We start from the raw sequence: 25,041 nt of genomic DNA on the forward strand, positions 1-25,041 counted from the left end.
CTTCTCTTCTAGCCCATTCTGCCTCCCCCTTCTTAAGGGAAAGATTAGTGATGTATAAGATGGCATAGAACAGCTTTCTCCATCCTGGTGTTGAGAATGGATAGCAGTATCATGGCTGCATGGCTGTTCCTTAGACATAGCTGTGAAGAGCAAGGGGAAAACAGAATCAATGGAAGTGTTGTGAAGCCATTTAGATTCACAATACAGAATCAATCCTTTAGCACTTAATGCTTGTGGAGAGAAACGAGATGGCCAGTAATTGATAACAGAAATAATTTAGTTGGACATAAGGTAGAAACAGAACCATGTGGTAGCACAGAGTTTAGAAGCCAAAAATAATCCAAAAAAGCAGACTCTGCAAGATTATGTCATTCCCATACATGATAGCTCATCCTAAGATGCAGAGTGGGCCTGACAAAATGCTTATATAGTACTGATCTGGCTTCTGTCTGGAAGGTCCCTAGGGGCTCGTTTACTATATGCTTATTTCCTAGGACAGCCATGTTCAGAGCTAGAGCCATTAAAAGGTTCATGAATCACAAGGGCTCTAACCTTATCAATGGACTAACTCACTGTTCAGCTCATAGTATTAAGGGTTATTCACAGAAGGAGCCAGTTAGAGAAAATAGGTGACTGGTTATGACTGCAAGGGTTATATGTTGTCCCTAGCCCCTTCCTTTATCTCTGTTTCTTGACTAGCATGGGGTTAGCTGCTTTGTTTTCACACGAGTTCCCTTCCATGACGTTCTACCCCAGCATAAGAACATAACAATTGAGCCAAGTGACCACATCCTAGGAGCACTCAAAGCATGAGTCATAATAACCCTTCCCTGCCCCTCAGTTATTTCCCTAATATATTTTGTCACAAAGACAGAAGGATGACAGAGGAGCTACTACCAAGTACTATACCTGATGACTTCGAAAGCTGAATGCTCATGGAGAGAAAATAAGGTAACAGGACTCTCAACCTACCAGACTTGATAACAGCTTTGGTCAGTGTTAAGTAAGGCCACCCTTTTCTATCTTAAGACAAAGAGTGTCCCAAAGCAGGCTTCCCTTGCTTTCAGGACAGTCAGGTTTCTAGAATGAAGGTTGAATCCTGTAGCTGTGATTGGAATGACTTTAAGAAATAATGAAAGCCAGGTCTTCTTTTTGCTGTCAGGGCAACTCTGGGGAACAGCTTTCTGGTAGTGCTTCCATCCTGGCTCCAGGTACAAGCCACCGGGATACCTCTGCTGTTTGAAACTGCTGTTCACCTATAGATGGACCTCAAAATGCAGAATCCCCGAAAGAGAAGTCAATGCCCGCTTCTGCTGGGGACAGGCTCTTTGTATCCACTGGCGAGCTGCTGAGGATGTTAACAGTTTCATTTTTCCACTACTGTTTTAACTGCTGTGAAACATATTTAAAACATTCCTAACAATAAAAATAAATTGCTTAGGCCTATCAAACCGCCCCCCCAACTCTAATTATTTCCCAAAAGAAAGTGAGCGAGGGAGGAGGAAGGGAGGGAAGAAAAATGAAGCATACTCCTTTTTTCCTCCTCCCCATGTACTCTCTGGAACGGAGGTACTGAGGGGGTGAGGGGTAGATAGGTATTATTTTCTTAAAGGCAGTGATGGTTATCTTCAGTCCTGTGGTCATGTGGGACATCTGTTTAGTGTTCCTTTATGTGCAAAACTGCCTGCTTCCTGGCTGACTTCATGCTGCAAGGGTTAACATGCAGGCAGGCAAAGTTAACAAGGGACAAGCCATAAATGGCTCCAGCTGTGTATAATTAACTGTAATACTGCAGAGTAAATGACTTTTATTGGCCACCATGTCATAACTTCATTAAAAGTCATATTTACAGCCCTCTCCTATGAAATGAGTCCTCCTGTATTCTGGAATTTAATGAGCATTCATTTTCACCTTGTTCAATTATCTTCAAATGCCCCCCACCTCCCTTCCTCTCCCCAGTGTAGGAAACAAGAAGGCAAAACACAATAGGAACGCAATTAGCACCTGGCAAAGGGTTCCTCTTCCAGGGAGCATTTCCCAAACCTCAGTATAAAAAAAAAAAAGAAAGAAAGAAAAAAAGTTTCTCCTTGTTTTCAATTATAAATAGGTAACTTCCTTACACAAAACCACTAAGTAACAATCATAAAACACCAGGTTGATTTCATAGAGAGCTCACAGAGATGAATCCTGTGAAAAGAGGTCATGTCTGAGTCAATGAAGAACAAAGTCCAAATCTGTCAAGTGTGGATGCAGCCTGAATGGTGATTACAGAGGAGAGGAAGAAAAGCAAGAAGCAGCCGAGTAAAGCGTGGATTTTTAATCAAGCCTGTAGCCCTCATTATCTTTAAGTACACATCTTATGCTTTTCCTCCTTGTGTGATGTATCTAATTAAAAGTCTTCCTCCCAATTTCCTCTCTCTCTCTCTCTCTCTCTCTCTCTCTCTCTCTCTCTCTCTCTCTCCCACTCTCTCTCTCTCATATCACGTCAATCTTAGTTCCAGAGGGAATGCTTGCCTGACCTAGCAGGTAATCTAGAAAAGTTCTCATTAATGCCTCTCCCTTCTGTTTCTGTTCACTTTCAGATGCCTCCTTGGGCTTCTGGGTGCTCCAGTAAAGAGGCATTCTGAGTGTAGGGGTACAATAGCAAGTGCTGCTGCTCATCATCTGTGGCGATTTCTGTGATTCGGCGTGTGATCTGCCTGTGTGAGTATCAGGGGAAGGGCATGCTCCAGCTGAAGTGATTCTGAGCCCTTTCTACCCACTCACGTCACTACATCAGGAAATGTAGGTCAGCCCCCGAAAGGCCCCTTTCATACACGTAAGATCAAGTACCATCTCTTCTAATGGGATGTTAGAAGCAATAAAATATTTTTGACTTCATGTTCTAATGAGGAGGCATCCAAATGCTTTTATGTGCTATAACTCTCTACTTCTCTCCCTTTATTCTTCACCGTGCTTCCTTCTGTCTGGGAGTTTATCATTCCCCCTGCATGTTATTGTTATCTAGAGTATTTAACATTATTTTGAGCTCTAGATGAAATGAGGACTATTCTTGACAAAGGGTGCGTGATGGCTGACAAGCCAGAATCTGTAAAGCATGTTTGACTAAAATGAAAAGGATGTCATGAAAAGTAATGGTGCCTAACTCAGTCTGGTGGTGAGAAAATTAATAGCCATGGCTGGCTTGGAACATGAGGTCATCGCTCCTCCCAGGAACCCCACTGGTCTCAGGGCCTGGGCAGGGTGATAGGAAGGGGACCAGTGCCCAGGAGCCATACAAGCAGAGCCAGCAGTTACATTTGTGGAGTAGAGTATCCTTGAAAGTTGGTGTCATTTTAGACATAATGCACTTGCCAGGCATCACTTTCTGCTGCCAGGCTTGCCTCCTCAGCAAATTCCACTGCACATTCTTGCTGCTCTCTCTGCCCCGCTGTGTTATCTGATTCCAACCTGACCCTTTCTAATTAGCACTTGGGGCTGCAGGTATTGTTAGAGAACAGTTTCCATCACTCACGTAGGGTTTTAATGAAGCTCAGAAATACCAGGCGCCGGAACAACTTCTAAGAGAATTTTCTTTCTTTTTCTAAAATTTTAATTGAGGATCAAGACTTGTAATTGAGTTCTAACTGGTTTGCAACCAGAATTTCCACATTTAAAAAAAAAGGGGTTGAAAAGAGAACAAAACACTGTAAACTGAAAAAGAAAATGAAGTATAGTAATAAAGGAAAGGATAAATTCATGAAATAGTGTATGCATACTGTGGGCATGCATACGTATGGGTGCATGCATAATGCTGTGAAATATGTACATACAAATCTGTTCCATATCCAAACTGGACAGCACCAGTCTTCAGGGAGATGGTCATACCCAACATCAATGACTTACTGTACTCTAGTCTTCTAATTGTTCTTATTTCATTTGCTCATCAGTGCAAGGAGCCCCCTGTAGCTAGAGTTTTCCTGCCTTGCCCACTGTCAGGACAAATCTCTGTCACCCACCAGTCCCACAGCCACTCAGACCCAACCAAGTAAACACAGAGACTTATATTGCTTACAAACTGTATGGCCGTGGCAGGCTTCTTGCTAACTGTTCTTACAGCTTAAATTAATCCATTTCCATAAATCTATACCTTGCCACATGGCTCGTGGCTTACAGGCATCTTCACATGGTGCTTGTCCTGGCAGCAGCTGGCAGTGAGTCCTTCTGCCTTCCTGTTCTTTCTTTTCTCCTCTCTGTTAGTCCCGCCTATACTTCCTGCCTAGCCACTGGCCAGTGTTTTATTTTTATTGACCAATCAGAGCAACACATTTGCCATACAGAACATCCCACAGCAACCCCCCCCCACCTCCCGTGACCAGAGCAGTGGTACAAAATGTTTGAAAAAATTAACAAAGCTGGGCAGCAGGAGGATTCTAATTGAATCCAGAAGGGAACGGTCCAGTTGTTACCCACCTGTGCTTCTGCAGTTAATCAGCCACAACCTCCAAGGTAGAAAGCCCCATCCTTTGACTTATCAAGTTCAATACAAATCTCAAATACAATAACTTGCATTTAGTGAGCTGATCTGTGTGTTCCTGGGATACTTAGGCAGCAGTGTGCAGTGTGGCATTTAGTCGCTGTTTTACCAAGTATTCCTGTATGGCTCATTCCAACTGAGAACCTTCAGGAGAGTTCCACGGTGCATGTCAGCACACACACACACACATGTGCTGGCTCAGCACTGGCCTCCCGTTCATGTAAGGGGACAAGCAACAAGCAATACCAAGGAAATGGAAAACTTGAGGAATATTTTCAGAAGTCTCCACAGAAGAGTTCCAACCCTGATAGTCTCCAGATCAGACAGATTTTTTTTATCCTGTCCCATATCTTTGATCTTACACATACACACTTGCTTTCTGACTTCTACCATACCCTCTCCAAGAAGCTGAATATTAGACTGAGTCCCCTTCCCTTTTCTGACTGATACTTCCTGGGCATTCTTTTCATATACCTAATCTGGATCTGAAGCGGCAATGATGGGATGGTTTCACATCCAGACAGATGATTAGACAAGACAGCAGGATCAGATCTGCCCCCATCTCTGGCCAACCAAGCAGAGAGAATGTGCTCTGGAATCTGGGGCAGGTCTGAGGATCCCTGTGACTTTCTACCATACACGAGTTTCCTCCCTTGTCTCTTTGTTCTTTTCTGCTTGACTTATTCATGCTCTAGTGCCAGTTTGGGGAATAAGAAGTGAGAGAAAATAATAGGCCTTTCTAATGTTATTAAAATAAATAGAATGGGGAATAATCAAAAGCAAAAACAGAGAAATCCAAGGGGGTGTGGCAGATGAGAGAGAAAGTCCAAAGATAGAAATCCTCTTTAAAGGCCAGTACTTTCTCCTTCCCGGTTTACAATTACTTTTTTTAAACAACACAGACAATGCAAGGGAATACCCAGTGACCTGGAGATGAAAACACACTAATAAAACAACTCATGACAGCAGCGAGAAACTGCCAAGATATTCTGAAGAATGTAGAGAGGACCTTGTCCTGTACCACCTCTCTTCACATGTGGTTATTTGAGGCTTTGGTCTTTGCAACCTCCCTCCCCAGGCATCACCTTGTAAGACCACCCACAGCTCCCCAAGTTCTCTCTTCTTCGGCATTTTCAAAAGTTCTAACTAGAGATGACAGATGTCTGTTTCATAACTAGGGAAATTGCCTCTGCCACATTCATTAAACACTTTAAGAATTCTTTGAAAACATTAGTGTTGTGTCACTGTGGACTGAGAGAAGGTGAGCTTGCCTTTTATGGGAACATTGACTCACATGTATCAACTATTACAAAGTTTCCACAAGTCTGTAAAAGACTAGCTCTGCTGAAAGGGTCTGTGTGCTGTTACTGGGTACTCCACATTTCTCTTATTGTTTACCCTAAAGTGATAGTAATGATATTTATGCATACTGTTATTATGAGGATGGAATCAGTTCATTCATGCAGCATACCTATAACAGTGCAGAGCATACTTTCAATAGTTAGCTATTACATCATGAGGGGAAAATCCAACAGAGACAGGCAGTGGCAAACATTATGAAACCTAAAACATATGTAAATTTCTGCATCTTTCCTATAAGACAATTCATGTGTAAACTCGGGTTTTCTTGGGAAAAGGATAACGAATTAGAAACAAGAGTTGGGAAAGCAATGTGCTAATTAATTTTATGTACCAACTGGAGATGATGTCCAGTTTTAAGCCAAGCACCAGTCTAGAAGCAGATGTGATATTTCTTTTGGATGTGATGAACACAGAAATATATTGTCTGTGAGGAAAAATTACTAACTTCTACAATTTCAGGGAGGCCAATTCCAATCAAGTGAAACTCTCAAGAGAAAAACAAAACAAGAATCATTTTAAGTACCCCCCTAAGCAATGAGTTTTATTTTTAGATTGCCTATGGATTCAAGACCACAACATGTATTCCTTCCTCCAGAATGCTGGCTTGCTCTGATATTGGACTTTCCAGTCCCCATATCATATATAACAATTCTGTCTCTCTGTCCCTGTGTCTCTTTGTGTGTCTCTCCCTCCTCTATACCCCTCCTCTCTCTCTCTCTCTCTCTCTCTCTCTCTCTCTCTCTCTCTCTCTCTCTCTCTCTCTCTCTCTCCCTACCTTTCTCTTTCCCTCTCTCTCTCTGTTTTGTCTCTTGGAAGAACCTTGATGGATACAACTTCCAAAGCTTATAACTGATCCCAGATTATGGAATGATCAACCCACTTAGAGCTCAATTTTTAACTGATATTGAACTGTGATTGCTGTGTGAGCTCCCTTTGTCCTGTTTTGAAGGGAACTATCCACAGTATCTCATACCTACTCCACCATTGTTTGGTTACTTAGTATGTCAGTAAGAAGAGTTCACAAATTTTCTCTAGCAAAGAAAGTACCTAACATACTTGAGAAGTTTCATGGTTACCTGAACTTGATGTAGATGACATATCCTAGTCTTGGGACTACAAGTTCAAAAAGATCTGAGATCTCCACTGAGGGAAGAATGATATTTTCCATGCATCAAAACATACAGATATTCCATGGAATGTTTCAACTTATGATTTTTTCTTTCTTTTTTTAATTTTATAAAATATGTCATACCTTTATATAGAAATGATGTTGTTGGTGACATTTAAATATTCATATGAAATTCTGATGGTTATACCATATTTATTCATGAACAAATTTATATCATAGAAACTTCAGTTTCTGAGATAATGTGTACATTCAATGAAAGTTTAATTTTTAGATTACATTTATTTATCTATCTATTTATTTTTGTTCCTACTCTTTTTTAATTTTATAATTTAATTCAATTTTACATATCAGTTGCATATTCCCCTGTCCTCCCTCCTCCCGCCTCCCCCAATTCACCCCCTATTCCTATATCCTCCGGGGCAAGGACTCCCCTGGGGATTCAGCTCAGTCTGGTAGATTCAGTCAATACAGGTCCAGTCCCCTCCTCTATTCACCCAGGCTGAGCAAAGTGTCCTAGCATAGGCCCCAGGCTCAAAAAAGCCAGCTCATGCACTAAAGACAGGTCCTGGTCCCACTGCCTGGGCACCTCCCAAACAATTCAAGCTAAATGACTGTCTCACTTATCCAGTTCCAGTTCCATGGGGGGGTCTGTGGTGATATTTTATTTGTACTGAAATGTTATTTTAATTTTATATTAATAAATAAAGTTGCCCTGGGGTCAGAGCTATCAGAGCCATAGCAAGAGCGTGGTGGTTAGAAGAGCTAGGTAGATTTCTGTGTGTTCAGGGATACAGCCAGTATTGGAGACATACGCCTTTAAGACCTGGAGGGCGGTACTTACAGGCAGTGATGAGGCAGTCATGTGGTTGGGTTTACAACCAATGAGAAGGCAGAACAGAAAGATTATTTAAACAGAGACACAGGAAGTACCTCCCTCTCTCGGGGAAGCTAGGAGCACTGCAGGAGGTAAGATTTTATCTCTGAGCTCTGACCTCTGGGCTTTCTCTTTTACATTGGCTCTGTGTTTCTTATTTTAAAAAGACGATTGGTTACATCTACATCTGGCGCCCAACGTGACAAGAATCCATTAAAAACTGCTTGGGGCCGGCTCCCTAGCCGGAGCAGCCGGCTCCCTAGCCCCGGCCCAGGTCTGCTTGGGCTCAGGCTGGACTGTGAGCTGCTTGCTTAAAGCCAGTGCTACAAACAGCTCAGGCCTGCCCTGCTAAACAGGGCCCCTGCCTGTAAAGCCAAGCCTTGACTCGGCTCAAGAGGGAACAAGTGGCTGGCTTTAAGCTTTAGCCGGCTACCCCTTCACTTTCACTTTCACTTTCGCTTTCGCTTTTGCTTTCTCTCTTGCTTTCTCTCTGTCTCTCTGTTTCTGTCTCTCTCTCTCTCTCTGGATTCACACCTAGGACACTAGGTGGCTTTTTTGAAATTCGCTCGGATTTCTACTGTTCTACACAGATTTGGTAAGTCATAAAGGAAAAAATAGGTTTTCTGTGTACATTGGAAGAAAATTGGGTTTTGTTTGAAATTTTAGGCAGTCTGACAATGGAACAACTATATGAAAAGATGAGTATTATGGGAATTATGCAGTTTATCACCATGCTTATTCTCATTTTAGTATTTAAAAAGATAGTCGATTTAAGTGCCAGGATAACAGCTTTAGAAAAACCTGTTAATTTTAACAGTGAAGTTGGTTCAAGTTTGGATCATAAGGTTACAGAAAGAAAGCCTGTTTTCACACAGTCATCCTTAATTTATCCTGTAACTGTACAGCAGATGCCTGATCAAATGGCTACACAAAATATCTGGGCTCCAATTGAACTGATGGATTTTAAAAGGTTTAAGGAGGCAATAGTATCTTATGGCATGCATTCCCCATATGTAAAGCAAATGTTAAACTCTTGGTCAACATATAATAGGATTATACCACAGGACTGGCGGGACCTTGCACAAGCTGTTCTGGAACCCAGCCAGAGAATTCAATTTCTAACGTGGTATAAGGAGGAAGCTAGAAACGTAGAAACACAATGGAGGGATAAAGGAATACAAGTTTGTCAGGATCAGCTTATTGGAGAAGGCCAATATGCTTCAATACAAACACAATGTTTATATGATGTTCAAACCGTAATTTTATGTCGAATGGCAGCCTTGAATGCATGGGACAGAGTTGATGAACCAGGAAAAAAACCTGAGTCATTCACAAAGGTTATGCAAGGCCCAAAAGAATCTTTCACAGATTTTTTAGAAAGACTGGCTTCAGCAGTAAACAGAATGGTCTCAGGATCAGAAGCTAATAAGGCAATAATTGAAGCTTTGGCATTTGAGAATGCGAATGCAGCATGTAAAAGAATAATCAGGCCGTTAAGGGCAAGATCTGCACCTTTGGAAGATTGGATTAGAGAAACAATTAATGTTGAGGCTGATGAGCATGATGATACGTGGGTAGGAGAAGTAATTTCAAAAGGTTTGAGGAGTGTTAGATGTTTTGGGTGTGGAAAGCAAGGACATTTTAAAAGGGACTGTAAACAGGTCATTCCTAGAAGCAATGTTTCTTCAAGGAACAATGGCAACAGAATGCCCCTTCCTTCTGGAGTATGCAGAAGGTGTGGTAAGGGAAAACATTGGACCAACGAATGTAGATCAACAAAGGACAGACAGGGTAATCCTTTGCCTCAGTTTTCGGGAAACTCCCGGAGGGGCCTCATGCAGGCCCCCATAGCAAAACCAGTTCAAACCTTTCCTGCAGCTGTAGAGGAAATCCCTGCTCTGAGCGATTAAATAACCAAATGACTATTGGAATAAATCATGCTGGTCAGGATGATGAAAAAGAGAGAATAGAAAATTCAGGAGAAAACATAAAGAAAATTTTTTGGCAAACTTCTATTAATGAACAGAGACCAAAATTAACGATAAAAATAAATGGTGTTTTGTTGTCTGGTCTGGTAGACACAGGTGCGGACATTACCATAATTGCACCAGAATTTTGGCATCCAGCTTGGCCTCTTCAAGAGGTAAACGTTCAACTGTTAGAAATTGGGACATTATCTGGAGTGAAACAGAGTGCAAGATGGCTGGAATGTATAGGTCCAGAAGGACAGAGAGGAAAATTAAAACCATATGTCGCTAACATAGCTATGAACCTGTGGGGTCGAGACTTGTTGCAACAATGGAATACTCAGATTAAAATCCCTCCAATCTCAGAAACAAATCATAAACTAGCACATGTTTCTGAGAGAAATATTAGAAGGCATTATTTTGAGTGGTCACCAGCCATCCATATTATACAAGAACAGGGCACAACAACTGATAATCCTCCAAAAATACCAACAGCTCTACCTTTAAAATGGTTAACAGACAAGCCTGTATGGGTTCAGCAATGGCCTTTAACAACAGAGAAACTCCAGGCTTTAGAAGAGCTGGTAGAAGAACAGTTAAATGCTCAGCATATTGAACAGTCAACCAGCCCTTGGAATTCTCCTGTATTTGTTATTAAAAAGAAATCTGGTAAATGGAGAATGGTAACAGACCTTAGAGCAATTAACAAAGTAATTCAGCCGATGGGCTCTCTACAATCTGGAATTCCTTTGCCTACTCTGTTACCAAAAGGATGGCCTCTCATAGTTATTGATTTAAAAGACTGTTTCTTTTCAATACCCTTACAAGAAAAAGACAAAGAAAGATTTGCTTTCACAGTGCCTACTTATAATAATTCTCAACCGGTTAAAAGATTTCAATGGAGGGTCCTCCCACAGGGAATGTTAAATAGCCCAATTCTGTGCCAATATTTTGTACAACAGCCATTGGAAGTGATACGTAAAAAATTTCCTAAATCTATAATTTATCATTATATGGATGATATTTTACTAGCTGACTCAAATGCAGATACTTTAGAAAGAATGTTTGAAGAAGTAAAGAAAATTTTGCCTTGCTGGGGATTACAAATTGCTCCTGAAAAAATACAAAGAGGAGATTCTATTAATTATTTAGGATATAAAATAGAGCTACAAAAAATTAGACCCCAAAAGGTGCAAATTAGGAGAGATAGACTACAGACTCTTAATGACTTTCAAAGATTATTTGGAGATATTTCTCATCTACGAACTATTGTTGGGGTAAAAAATGATGAACTGACTAATTTGTTCAAAACCTTAGAAGGTGACAAGGACTTAAATAGTCCGAGAGAATTATCACCTGAAGCTGAGAAAGAATTGGCCTTGGTAGAAAAGAAAGTACATGAAGGGCACGTGGATCGTATTGATCCAAAGCTGGATTGCATTTTGGTTATTTTACCTTCTAGGCATTCCCCTACTGGAATATTAATGCAGAGGGAAGATATTATATTGGAATGGATATTTTTACCAAATAAACCAAATAAAAAATTAAAAACTTATGGGGAAAAAATCTCTGACTTGATTTGGAAAGGAAAATTGAGACTTCGTCAATTAGCAGGAATAGACCCAGCAGAAATTGTCGTACCTTTAACTAAGGAGGACATTGAAAAATTATGGACAGAAAGTGAACCTTGGCAAAGAGCTTGCAGTAATTTTTTGGGAGAAATTAACAGCAAATATCCCAAAAGCAACAGGATTGATTTTATAAAGAGAGCTGATTGGATCTTGCCTCGAATTGTACGGCAAAAACCCATATCTGGAGTTTGTACATTTTATACAGATGCCAACAAACAAGGAAAGGCAGGTTACAAATCAGAAAATTTAAGTAAAGTGGTACAAAGTCCTTATAATTCAGTGCAAAAATCAGAATTGTATGCTATTCTGTTGGTATTAATGGATTTTTCAGAACCTCTCAACATAGTAACTGACTCTCAGTATGCTGAAAGAGTGGTGTTACATATTGAGACTGCAGAATTTATCCCTGATGCTTCAGAATTAACTTCACTATTTATTCAATTACAAGATACAATCAGGAAAAGGAGTCATCCTTTATATATAACTCACATCCGATCTCATACTGGTCTGCCAGGCCCTCTAGCACAAGGCAATGATGAGATTGATAAATTATTGATAGGAAATGTGCTGGAGGCCTCAGACTTTCATAAAAAAACATCACGTCAATAGTAAAGGTTTAAAAAAGGATTTTTCCATAACCTGGCAACAAGCCAAAGAAATAGTAAAGAAATGTCCTACTTGTTCTTTCTATAATCAAACGCCATTACCAGCAGGATGTAACCCAAAGGGTACTCAGAGGAATGAAATTTGGCAGATGGATGTGTTTCACTTTGCAGAATTTGGAAAATTGAAATATGTACACCACACCATTGATACTTATTCAGGATTTCAATGGGCAACTGCTTTGAGTTCTGAAAAGGCTGATTCTGTAATCACTCATTTGCTAGAAGTTATGGCCATCATGGGTATACCTGCACAAATTAAAACTGACAATGCTCCATCATATGTCTCTGTTAAAATGAAACAGTTTTTTGCTTATTACAATATAAAGCATATTACAGGTATACCACATAATCCTACAGGTCAAGCAGTTATAGAAAGGTCAAACAGAACTCTAAAGGATATGCTAAATAAACAGAAAGGAGTAACAAAAACCCCCAGAAATAGACTGCATAATGCTCTATTAACTTTGAATTTTCTGAATGCCAATGAGAAAAGAACAACAGCTGCAGAGAGACATTGGGTAATAGAAAAAACTACAGAATTAAATCAACCTATATACTTTAAGGATGTGCTGACCTCAGAATGGAAGCCAGGGTATGTATTACGTTGGGGACGAGGTTTTGCTTTTGTTTCTACAGGAGAAGATAAGCTGTGGGTACCATCAAAATTGATAAAGGTTCGATTTGAACAAGAGAAACCTCTTAATTAGAGGAGGTGATAGTTCATCAACCAGCATGAACATCCAATTTAAACTAACTTGTACCTATAACACATGTCTTTTCATTTAATCAGATAATAACTTGCCAAAAAGGAACATCCCCAAAATTAGTCTTGGGGGAAGGTTTTTGTTTTTGTCTTTTAGGAGAATGAAGGTTAAGGAATCTAAAGAACACAAGACAAATGAGACAACTGAAGAAAAGGGACAAATCATCTATCCCAGGAAACAGAGTGAAATGGTGTATGGGTATATATTATCTAAAAAATTTTATGTCTTCTTAAATGTTTGTTTCTGCTTTTCTCTAAAGATTTAACACTATTGGTTTTCTAATAGTCCCAGTTCAATTAAAATTTAAAGCTGACTTTGGAGTTGGAGAATGGCTCTCTCCTTCTTTAAACTCAAGCATGTTGTTAAAAGGAAAATGCAAACTCCCTGTATCATGCCAGAAAGAGCCATTTTCTGCTATGGGACAGGACAAAAGCCAAATTAATTAAGGGACTATTCTATTACTAATCTCAACTCTTTGATTCTATTCTGATTCTTTAAACTTTTCTTAAAGTATAAATTTTATATCAAAATTTACAAGATTTATATATATATATATATATATATATATATATATATATATATATATATATACATTTTAAACTTTGTTAAGATATGAATGGTCATATAGAGTACTAACTAATTCTAGAAAAAAGGCTTCAATTAGCTGCATATATATGTCTTTGTGTTCGAGTCTCTTATCAGTTTTCTGCAGGAAATCATGGCCAGGCCTAACATCAACTGAAGTCTCCAGGAAGAAAATGGGGCCCCACAACAACAACAACAACAACAACAATTCCACGTGGACAATAATAATATCACTGAACTGACAAACATCATCTATAGATCAGCTTTGAACTACAAGGTGCTCAGAGCAATTTTGAGATGACTAGCTGAGATGATCCAGTCTCAAAGACTACTTGAATAAGGACTTGAGATAAACCCTGAACTTTGGCATTATACACAGACTGGATAATAATGAAGGATATAGTTACCTTTCCTAGAATTTGACAATTAACTTAAATTTTTCTTTCAGGATAAAGATAACTTCGCCCATACCCAGCAGGAAGCAATTTTAAGAATAAGGCCCACATTCCCAAAGAGGTGGTGTGGGGCGGGTGGTTTTTTTTTGGTTCTTTTAATGGGTTTTGGGTCTGGGATAATTTTCATTATTTAGGGGGGTAGGTTACAAGTTGTCAAGGGTTAGGAAAAAGGCTAAGCAAAGGAGATTAGATTTAAGGTTCTTGTTTAAAAAAAAAAAAAAAGAAAAAGACAATTACTAGTTTTAAATACTTTACATTATTACCAACTATTAGGATATAAAGAAATGAAAGTTAGTAGTTAGACATTACAATAGAAATTGTAGTCATATTAGATATGTTTTAAAAATTGAGCAGATGTATTTTAGACAGGTCATCTTCAAACCCTTCAGAGATCTACAGAATATGGCATTTAAAATGTTTTAATAACTTAGAAATTTTTCTTTTTTGAGACATGTCGGCTACTGGCAGTACCAATCTACTTCAGAGAAAATATGGGCATTGAAGAAACTGCATATGTAGTTAATTTTCATTGTGGCAAAAGTTAGCCACTGGACAACAAAGTATCCTCAAATCAACAGAAAAAATGGACAGACAGAACACGAAACAAAGGACTACCAATTCCTGCCAAAACAAGTGTGGTTATGGCTTTATCAAAAGGCATCTTCTGAGGCCAGGACAATATGGCACCATCCCTGAAGTGGACTTCACAATCCGGAAAAGGTACAGTGTCCTTTTCTTAGAAGGCAGCTGAACAGGCAGTGGGCCGATGGCTTCTGTTGTGCAATGGAACAGCAACTGAAAGCTCACGCCTCTCAATAGTAGACTGGCATTTAATAGAGGGATGTGGAGAAGAAGGGGATGCTGAGATGAAGCCATATATACACAGCCAAGAAGAATGGACAGCTGAATTCAAAAACCATCAACAATTTCCAGAATTTAAAATCCTGAATCATGACATGACACTAGTGGAATTCAGGTGTTTCTGGTACATGGACTGCTCTCACCCAATGTGAGGTTGAACTGTTGACCTTGTGTACAACCTACTTCACAAATGAGTCTGTCAGATACGATAAGCCTATAGGCTAAAGATGATGCCCCAACACTGTGGAGAAACCTCAGGTGACTGTCCAGGCAGCTGGCTGTTTCTGGCAACTCACAAAATTTTTGGAAGTTGCTTTTGTGCACTTCTTGTTTTTATTTTTGTTAGCTAATATTATTTCCTTCTTGGGTCTCTGAGGGAGTTGAAGATTAGTTAGTTATAGTTGAAGATTAATTAGGATAGAAAGTGAATTAGATACATTTTGAACTTACTAAAATAGGATAGATAAGGGAATTATTTTCTCTGATTTGTCAAATACAAATGGACTAGACATCGTTTAGGTATTTGTTACTTGTATATATTGTATATAGTTATTGTACTTTTGTATATAGTTTTTCTTTTGTTAGTTATAACCTTTTGCCTTTTTTCTTTTTATTAAAATAGAAAAGGGGAAATGTGGTGATATTTTATTTGTACTGAAATGTTATTTTAATTTTATATTAATAAATAAAGTTGCCCTGGGGTCAGAGCTATCAGAGCCATAGCAAGAGCGTGGTGGTTAGAAGAGCTAGGTAGATTTCTGTGTGTTCAGGGATACAGCCAGTATTGGAGACATACGCCTTTAAGACCTGGAGGGCGGTACTTACAGGCAGTGATGAGGCAGTCATGTGGTTGGGTTTACAACCAATGAGAAGGCAGAACAGAAAGATTATTTAAACAGAGACACAGGAAGTACCTCCCTCTCTCGGGGAAGCTAGGAGCACTGCAGGAGGTAAGATTTTATCTCTGAGCTCTGACCTCTCGGCTTTCTCTTTTACATTGGCTCTGTGTTTCTTATTTTAAAAAGACGATTGGTTACATCTACAGGGGTCCTCAGCTATTGGTTCATAGTTCATGTGTTTCCACTAGTTTGGCTATTTGTCCCTGTGCTTTTTCCAATCTTGGACTCAACATCTCTCACTCATACAATCCCTGTTCTTTCTCGCTGATTGGACTCCCAGAGTTCCACCTGGGGCCTGGCCGTGGATCTCTGAATCCATTTCCATCAGTCATTGGATGAGAGTTCTACCAAGACAGTTAGGGTATTTGGCCATCCATTCACCAGAGTAGGTCAGTTCAGGCTTTCTCTCAACCTTTGCTAGTAGTCTATTGTGGAGGTATCTTTGTGGATTTCTGGGGACCTCTCTAGCACTTTGCTTCTTCCTATTCCCATGGGGTCTTCATTTATCATGGTCTCTCTTTCCTTGTTCTCCATCTCTGTTCTTGTTCTGGCTGAGATCTCCCACTCCCCTAAGCTCTCTTTCCCCCAAACCATGCCCTTCATTACCCCCCACCTCACATCCATTTCTCTGTCATTGGGTGATCCCTGTGTCTTTCTTAGGGTCCTCTTTACTAGGTAGCCTCCCTGGTGTTGTGAGTAGCAGTCCAGTCATCCTTGTTCCACATCTAGTATCCACCTGTGAGTGAGTACATACCATGTTTGTCTTTCTGAGTCTGGGTTACTTCACTCACGATGATTTTTTCTAGATCCATCCATTTGCCTGCAAACCTCAGGATGTCATTGTTTTTCTCTGCTGAGTAGTATTCCATTGTGTATATGTACCACATTATTTATCCATTCTTCAGTTGAAGGGCATTTAGGTTGTCTCCAGGTTCTAGCTATTACAAACAATGCTTCTATGAACATAGCTGAGCATGTGCCTTTGTGGTATGATTGAGCATTCCTTGGGAATATGCCCAAGAGTGGTATAGCTGGGTCTTGGGGGAGATTGATTCCCAATTTTCTAAGAAAGCACCATATTGATTTTCAAAGTGGGTAAGGAAATAGAATCAGTCATTAAAAATCTCCCAACCAAAAAAAGCCCAGGACCAGATGGTTTCAGTGCAGAATTCTACCAGATCTTCAAAGAAGAGTTAATACCAATACTCTTAAAATTGTTCCACACAATAGAAACAGAAGGAACATTACCAAACTCCTTCTATGAGGCTACAATTACCCTGATTCCTAAGTCAAACAAAGATGCAACGCAACAAAGAAAGAGAACTACAGACCGATCTCCCTCATTAACATTGATGCAAAAATACTCAATAAAATACTGGCAAGAAAAACTCCAAGAACACATCAAAACAATTATCCACCATGATCAAGTAGGCTTAATCCCAGGGATGCAAGGGTAGTTCAACATATGAAAGTCTGTCAATGTAATACACCATATAAACAAACTGAAAAACCCACATGATCATCTCACTAGATGCTGAAAAGGCATCTGACAAAATCCAACACCCCTTCATGATAAAGGTCATGGAGAGATCAGGAATACAGGGAACATACTTAAACATAATAAAGGCAATTTACAGCAAGCCAACAGCAAACATCAAATTAAATGGAGAGAAACTCAAAGCGATTCCACTAAAATCAGGAACAAGGCAAGGCTGTCCATTGTGGTGGTATTGTGTTCCCCAAAATATTGTGCACCCTAATAAACCTATCTGAGGGTGAGAGAACAGAACAGCCACAATATTAAACATAGATGCTAGGCAGTGGTGGCACATGCCTTTAATCCTAGCATTCCAGAGGCAGAGATCCACCTGGATCTCTGTGAGTTTAAAGCCATACTGGAAACAGTTAAGCATGGTGACTCACACCTTTAATCCCACGAAGTGAGCCTTTACTCCCAGGAAGTGATGGCAGAAAGCAGGAAGGTATATAAGGCATAAGGACCAGGAACTAGAGACTGGTTAAGCATTTAGGCTTTTGAGCAGCAGTTCAGCTGAGATTCATTCTGGATGAGGACTTAGAAGGTTCCAATCTGAAGAAACAGAATCAGCTGAGGAATTAGCAAGGTGAGATTAGCTGTGGCCTGTTCTGTCTCTCTGATCTTCCAGTGTTCACCACAATACTTGACTCCAGGTTTGTTTTATTAATAATACTCTTTAAGATTCATGCTACAGTCTGCTCTCCCCATACTTATTCAATATAGTACTTGAAGTTCTAGCCAGAGCAATAAGACAACATAAGGAGATCAAGGAGATGCAAACTGGAAAGGAAGAAGTCAAGCTTTCGCTATTTGCAGATGACATAATAGTATACATGAGTGACCCCAAAAAATTGACCAAGGAACTCATACAGCCTATAAACACCTTCAGCAATGTAGCAGGATACAAGATTAACTCAAAATCAGTAGCCTTCCTATATACAATTGACAAACAGGCTGAGAAGGAAATCAGAGATACATCACCCTTTACAGTAGCCACAAATGATAGAAAATACCTTGGGGTAATTCTAACTAAGCAAGTGAAGGACCTGTATGACAAGAACTTTTTCTTTCTTTATAATGGTATGAAGGAAATATGTGTTCAGTAGGAACCAGATTTCAAATATTGAATTGACCTTGATTCATGCTGTCAATATGCAGTGTGATACTCCTTAGCAACTGTTGGCAGTAAGGATGAAGTGAGGTTCCCACTCGGGCTCATGAGAAGGGACAAGGGAAAAACAATGGTGTACTGCTTTACAAAGTTACAACATTCAGTAGCTTAGGTCATTAAAGTGTGCTTTCCATTTTCAGAGTGTCTGTTGAGACTTAACCTGATCTTTAGCCAGGGACCTTTCATAATTATAATGGAGATTGCTATTTTAGGATCTTTTTCAGAAGGATACAAATTCTTGGCATTCTTCATTTGAAAGTTAGATACCCTGTTCCTCTCAGAATCCTAGACTTATTAGACCCCTAGGATATAGTAGGGACTCAACTATATGGCCAACAAGAATGGCTCACAGCAGGAAATGGAATTTCTGTTTACTTGACTCAGAAAACCAACACGTGACTTCTCAGGTTACGGTATAGAAAAATCCAACCATCCTGAGGCCGCCAAGTTGTGAGAAAGCCACACTCCACCAACAGCCCAGAGTCTAGCCTGCTGTCCATTTCCCTCACAATCTCTTGGCAAAAATATCAGATATATAACTAATAGAGCTTTCAGGTGATTCCAGCTTCCAGTCATTCACCTTCTAGCTGTCAAATGTGAGAAGAACTAAACTGATGACTACTTCATTTTATCTGAGCCTTGAATTTCCAGCAGGTAGCAATGATGGAGAAAGCCTCTGAACTTTTGCTTTCCAAGAAACAACAAAGCACAAAGCACCATTCTGCTCCCTCATAGTCTATGAAAACAAAATAAAACAAAAGATAATTGATCCTCTCCAGAGAGTCCCATAGAAAGCATCCATCCCTTCTCTGTCTTCCTACCTCTCAAAATTCAGGTCCCCTTTCTTCTCTCTGCAGGAGTTGCCATTAAAATATGTTCTTATGATTGATAAATCCTGAATGAATGCATGCCATTCATTGTCTTCATTCATTCCCTCCATCATCACTTTCACACTCTGTATTCCTAGAATCTGAGAGTAAGAACATGGCTACTGGGTTAAGTTTTGAAGCACTTTGTTCAGCTACAAAAATAGTAAGTACAGAGCTTGGAGGCTTCTTTATGCTTTGAAGGAAAAAAAAGTTTCTCTAGGTTTAATGTGGGAGATAGTCTTCTATTTATATTGGCACATGTACTTCAGGAAAAGTTTTAATTTTCAGGATTGTGATTTAATTCAGTGTCAGGGAGACTTTGTCTATATCATTTTAAATTACTGCTTCCATTCAATTTGTTCTCATCCTTACAAACATCAGCTGTCTATTTGTAAGGATGTTATTCTTTCTCTTCAATATAAATCACCCCATTTTTATTTTATTTTGGGGGGAATTCTGAAATATTTTCAAGTTTGCCTCCCCATCCCACTGATTTAATGTGTTCAAATAGTCTCTTTGAGGATGACATTAAATCTGCTGTTATAATTGTAGCTTTTAAAAATTCTTCTTTAATTTTCCATTTTCAAAATTACATGTACTTCTCAGCAAGCCTCCTTTTCGTTTGAAACATCAGTCTTATGCTTTATTATCTCTTGTTCTGTGGAGACTGCATCTCCTTAAATTTTAGGAAGAATGTAATATATTTTTAAATTTGTTTTTCTGCAGTATTTCTTGAACATATTTTAAATTTATAATTTCAGTGTATCTCCTCCTTCCTATCTGTCTTCTCACCCACCCACCCCCATTATCAGATGCTCACTATGTAGCTAAAGTTGACCTTGTACTGATGACCTTCCTGCATTGGTATTATAAATATGTATGTGGAGACCACCATGCCTGCCTTTTCCTCCTCCTCCCTGTCTTCTTCTCCTCCTCCTTCTTCCTTCTTCTTACTCTTTTTAGTTCCATGATGTTTCTCCCCACAGTTTTCTAATCACTAAATAACATATCAACAAAGCACTTGCAGACCTAGAATATTAATCTGTTGTTCACCTGGTCACTGATAACATTCTTTTCCCAAGTCTAAAGCTTCAGGCAATGATTTCATCTAAAACCATTCTGCTGCTGTTTTGCTGTCTTTTGTATTTTTCTTGTTTTATTTTATTGTCTTGAAGTATTGACCATCAAACTTAAGGCCTTTCACACAGTAAGCAAGTGTTCTACTACCAAGCTACAATCTGAGGCCCCATAATCCATTATTTGAGGTAAACATGCAGACATGAGGTACAATCATCTATTCAAAGCACATAAAGTTTTCTGCGCATTATGGAGTTTTTTTCTGAGTAATATTGAGGTCATTTTACTTTTTCTTCAGACTATTTGTCTTTCTGTCATCATCAATCATCATCATCCCCATCATCAATAGCCACTCACAAGCTATAATTCATGGCAAAGGTACAGCCTTCAACAGCCTATTTAATAAGTCTAAGCTGTTTGGATCTGCTAACTAAAATTGTTTTCATGGAGTGATTCATTCCATACTTCTTTCAGAAAAGGATCTCTGATTTACAGCACCAACCTTGATCACATGTTTGTAGCTTAGCTATTGACCCTTTTGAGTGGGCAGGCCCTGCTGCACATTTATGTTTCTCTATCAGAACCTAAACATAAGGCTTGACAATACTGAAGTTCTTGTCTTCCATTCTATTATCTAGTTTATGTCAAAGTTCATAGCCTAAAATACATGATGTTTTGTGAAAGCTTTGAGTAAAGACAAAATGGAAAGTGATAATTATTTACCGTTCTTAGGGAAAGTCACTAAAAAGCATTTTCTGCTGGGCTTCTGACTAAGACCCATCTCAGTAGCATTCTACCAGTGCCTTTTGAGAGGCAAAAACACATTCCTGAACATCAGACCTCCGGCTGATGTAGTCCTAAATCAGGAGCCCAGAAGTCTTCACCACTTGGTGAAGGGTACGTTTCATTTGCACTCCCACACAGAACCACAACTCGCACGCAGAACCACAACTGTTTGCAACTTGCACTGAGTGCACTTTAGTTGGCATTTGTGTCACTTACCCAGATTGCAGGGAAGGGTGTAGAGAGACTGAGCTCTCTCCAGGTTTATTTTGGTTTCTGAGTGAGTGTGGCACTGTTTCATCCCAGGCTAGCTGTGAAGTGTGAGCCAGCAGCATCCGCACTGCCTTAAAGTGTGCTTGCAATGCATAACCCAGACCTGTAACAGACCTTCTGTCCCCAAAGCCGCTTTGTTCACAAGCTCTTCTGGCTGTGGGTGTAGCTCTGTAGAACATTTGCCTGGTGTTCATGAAGGTGTGAGTTCAATTCCCAGTGCTGAAGAAAATACCAGCTCTTCGGGACCATTGAGTGCTCGTTAAAGGTGGAAATCTGTACTTTTTAATGTGCAGCTTCATGAGTTCTAGAAAGACACTGGGAATTCTATAAATTGTTTTGTGTGCCATCGCCACATATGACTGTGTACCTGGGATGCATTCTCCCAGATATATTTACATGCTTGTATTTATAAAGACTCTAGTTAATCATTGGCTCTAGCCCCGAAACAAAAGATTGAGTTTAGTCACTGGGTTTCACTGACAAGGCTACATAAGAAAAGAAGATCTGACAGGACAACTCTAACTCAGGTGAGCTGACGTCTACTGACAGGAGAAGTGAATATTCCCTCTGGCTGTCTCAAGAAGGATTTGTCAGGGGATTGTTTGCCCTAGTACAGGGTACAGAAGATCCTACTCATTACTGAGATCTTCCTGTTTCCTAGTGAGCAGCCACAGAATGGGCTGTCTTGAAAAAATAGATACCATAGATTTGCAAAATAATTCTATCAGTTACTACTTTTTCCTTAATAAAGAACAACAAGTTTGGCAGAGAGATGGCTTGGTGAGTGTAGGTACCTGCCTCCAAGCCTGATGATCTGACTTAGGTCCCTAGGGCTTAAACAGTGGAAGGAGAGAACAAACTCCCTCCCAAAAGTTGTTCTCAGACCCCAAGATATGTGGTATGGCATACACACACACACACACACACACACACACACACACACACACACACGCACACACGCACGCACACACGCGCACATGCACATGCACACGCGCGTGCATGTATGCACACTCACACACAATAAATAAATAAATGTAATTTAAACAAAAATAGCAACTCAGGATATTTCATTAACAATGTTTGACAAAAGATCTGATTTATTAAAGAAAAATCTTCTTACCCTTGACTCTAAGAAGATATCAATTATATTATCAGACAACAGCCTCAAATTTCATTCATTAAAATATTCAATTATGAGCCTTCTTGGACCAGACTTCGCTACAGAAGCTGTTTTCCTTCTCATTGTATCTGATTTTCTGTCCTCCACGCTCATTCACTCAAGGCCACTGAGTAACAAACAGTACCTCCAAGCCAATCCCATTGTATGGCCTCCCTTGCTTATATCTGTTCCCAGCCCTCTGTCTCCCAAAGCATTGGGAGGGTCGGTGGAAGAACAAGGTTTTCACATTTTGGCTGACTTTTCTCAGTCCTTGGAAAGGGAGAGCTCTGTGCTTCCCGTGTATATCTCAGTTTTGTTTTCTGCCTCTGGCTAAACTCTACACTGAATGATTTCAGCTGCTACAGGTTAATTTTCCTGTAATAGCCTCGCTGTGACGGAAGGTTTTGGAAATTACAAAAATTAGATGCACTACTAATTGGCCTGTCTTGTTTTCAAGCTGCTCCCTGGGTTAAAAACAGCCAGAGGAGGCTGCGGTGAGCCCAGTTCGGATTCCCCAACCAGCTCTCAGCAGGAAAACAGCTGTGAGGGAAGGATATGGATCCAAAAAGAATTCCATACAGTGTGAATTTGTCTTTTCTTTAATTGGCTGGGAGAAAGTTCTAGAGAGCTGCATTCTCTGTCTTTGGGACCCAAGGCAACATTTCAACAAATATTCTTAGGTATCCACTATGCTTACTTGTAAGTCAAGCCAGAAGTACCTGAAAAAACTCAGCATTACAGTTCTCAAGTCCAAGGGATTTTAGCTTGTTGAAGAGAACATAGCAACCCATGCAGTATATACTATGATTCCATGTTTGCTCAAGAAAAAACTAAAATGTAAAAGAAAATGATAGTAATGTCGTTTTATTCTACACAAGGGATTTTTTGTGACAAACCCCACCCTACTGGGATTTGGGTTTGCCAGATAAATAATTTTGTTATATTTCCTGAAACATGTAAATTCTCCCTTCAGGTTTCTTCCCCATTCTATGCAAAGTCATTTTCCCAAGTGTAACTGCTTTAGAAGTAACAGTGGATACTTAGTCTTTTAGATTTCACCCCGTTTTATTTCATCTCAGTGGTATCTTGATATTGGAGAGGAACTCAGTTTTCATGGAAGTTGAGGAGCAAAAGAAAGATCCCTACATTACCTAGATTTTTTCTATATCATTCCTGTGTCCACATGTGAGGTTACCAGGTCATTTTATTTTTCTCTTCTAGTACTATTCATGAACAAAGGGGTCTCCAAGCTCTGAAGTGGTTAGTGTTATTCTGCTGGCCTCTCTTGTGGTCTCACTCAGAACTGCATCTTTTCCTGAATAAGGCTTTGTCTTATCCATTCATTGCTCTCAATTTCTCTGCATCTCGTCTGGGAATAAAGAGGACCTTCCCATCACTTGTATGCCAAGTCTATTCTATAAGAAGCTTGAAACATGACTTACTTCTGCTATATTCTCCCTTTCCCCCTGAACCATCATTCCCATATTATGTGGAGTATAGCCCAGGGTTAAAGGCTTTTATTTTCCTATAGTCATGGAAAACTCCAAGATATGGCTATAGTAGCAACACACTAGCCTTGTTTCTCCATTCTTTATTGACATTGCTTAAATCTCTCTAGACATCAGTTCACTTCCAACAAAAGCAAAGTCTTTAGTATCTAACATCTTTCTTATTTTATATTTTCCCATAATTTATCTGGTTGAAAAGGAAGGATACCAGAATTTGAACTTCCTCTGAATTAGATTATTCCATGTAGGAAAATAAACCTCATGTCCATGTCACGGCTAACAAGATGACGATCTTCTCCAAACTGTACAAAACACTTTACATTTGATCCTTCATTTTGATTCATGATCTACTAAACAAAAGCTCACCTGTTAACATAAAGTGAAAATCAGACCTGTAACTTGTTACAAACTCCAATCTAGATATTGAGAACACAATGGAAACTCCTCTTATGAGGGGGAGTCACTAAACCGTGGGCTCTAAAGAAAGGCCATGCTACCCATGACTTGATTTATTACCTATGGGGGGTTATGTAAATACCTCTATATTCCTAAGTGTTCTCATTGGTAATAGGACATTAATATAGGCACCTACTTCATAGTGCTGCAGTTTAAATCATAAATAAATGCATAGAACATTGACTGGCACACAATGATCATAGAAATGGTGACCAGTTTAAGGTGTATTTCATCTGGGATAATCCTGGAAAGAAAAGGGTGAGGTGAATGTTTTGGGAAGGCAGAGGTTGGTATAGAGGACAATATCAGAAAATGTAAGAAAAGTTGAATAAATGTACTTACCTCTAAGGTATTATTTCCCTTAGAGTTACAGGAAATAGCTAAAAAAAATAATTAAAGACAATATAGAGTTAAGCACTAAATTTCCTTCTTCCTATTGAAAACATTTCCAATATTCAGACACAGAGATCTGAGATGACTTTTAGTAGTACTCTCTGTGT

At 39.5% G+C, this 25,041-nt stretch overlaps 1 long non-coding RNA gene across 1 annotated transcript in view; it reads left to right on the top strand.

Moving 5' to 3' along the window:
* The first annotated feature begins 2,508 nt into the window (after nt 1-2,508).
* The window catches only part of LOC121823503 (uncharacterized), a 33,580-nt gene continuing 11,047 nt past the window's right edge, over nt 2,509-25,041 (top strand). Inside the window, exon 1 of the long non-coding RNA XR_006065005.2 lies at nt 2,509-2,703. This is a non-coding gene — a long non-coding RNA (uncharacterized LOC121823503). The remainder of the gene's footprint in view (nt 2,704-25,041) is intronic.

Source organism: Peromyscus maniculatus, chromosome 17 (assembly GCF_049852395.1).
Source record: "Peromyscus maniculatus bairdii isolate BWxNUB_F1_BW_parent chromosome 17, HU_Pman_BW_mat_3.1, whole genome shotgun sequence".
Taxonomy (NCBI): domain Eukaryota; kingdom Metazoa; phylum Chordata; class Mammalia; order Rodentia; family Cricetidae; genus Peromyscus; species Peromyscus maniculatus.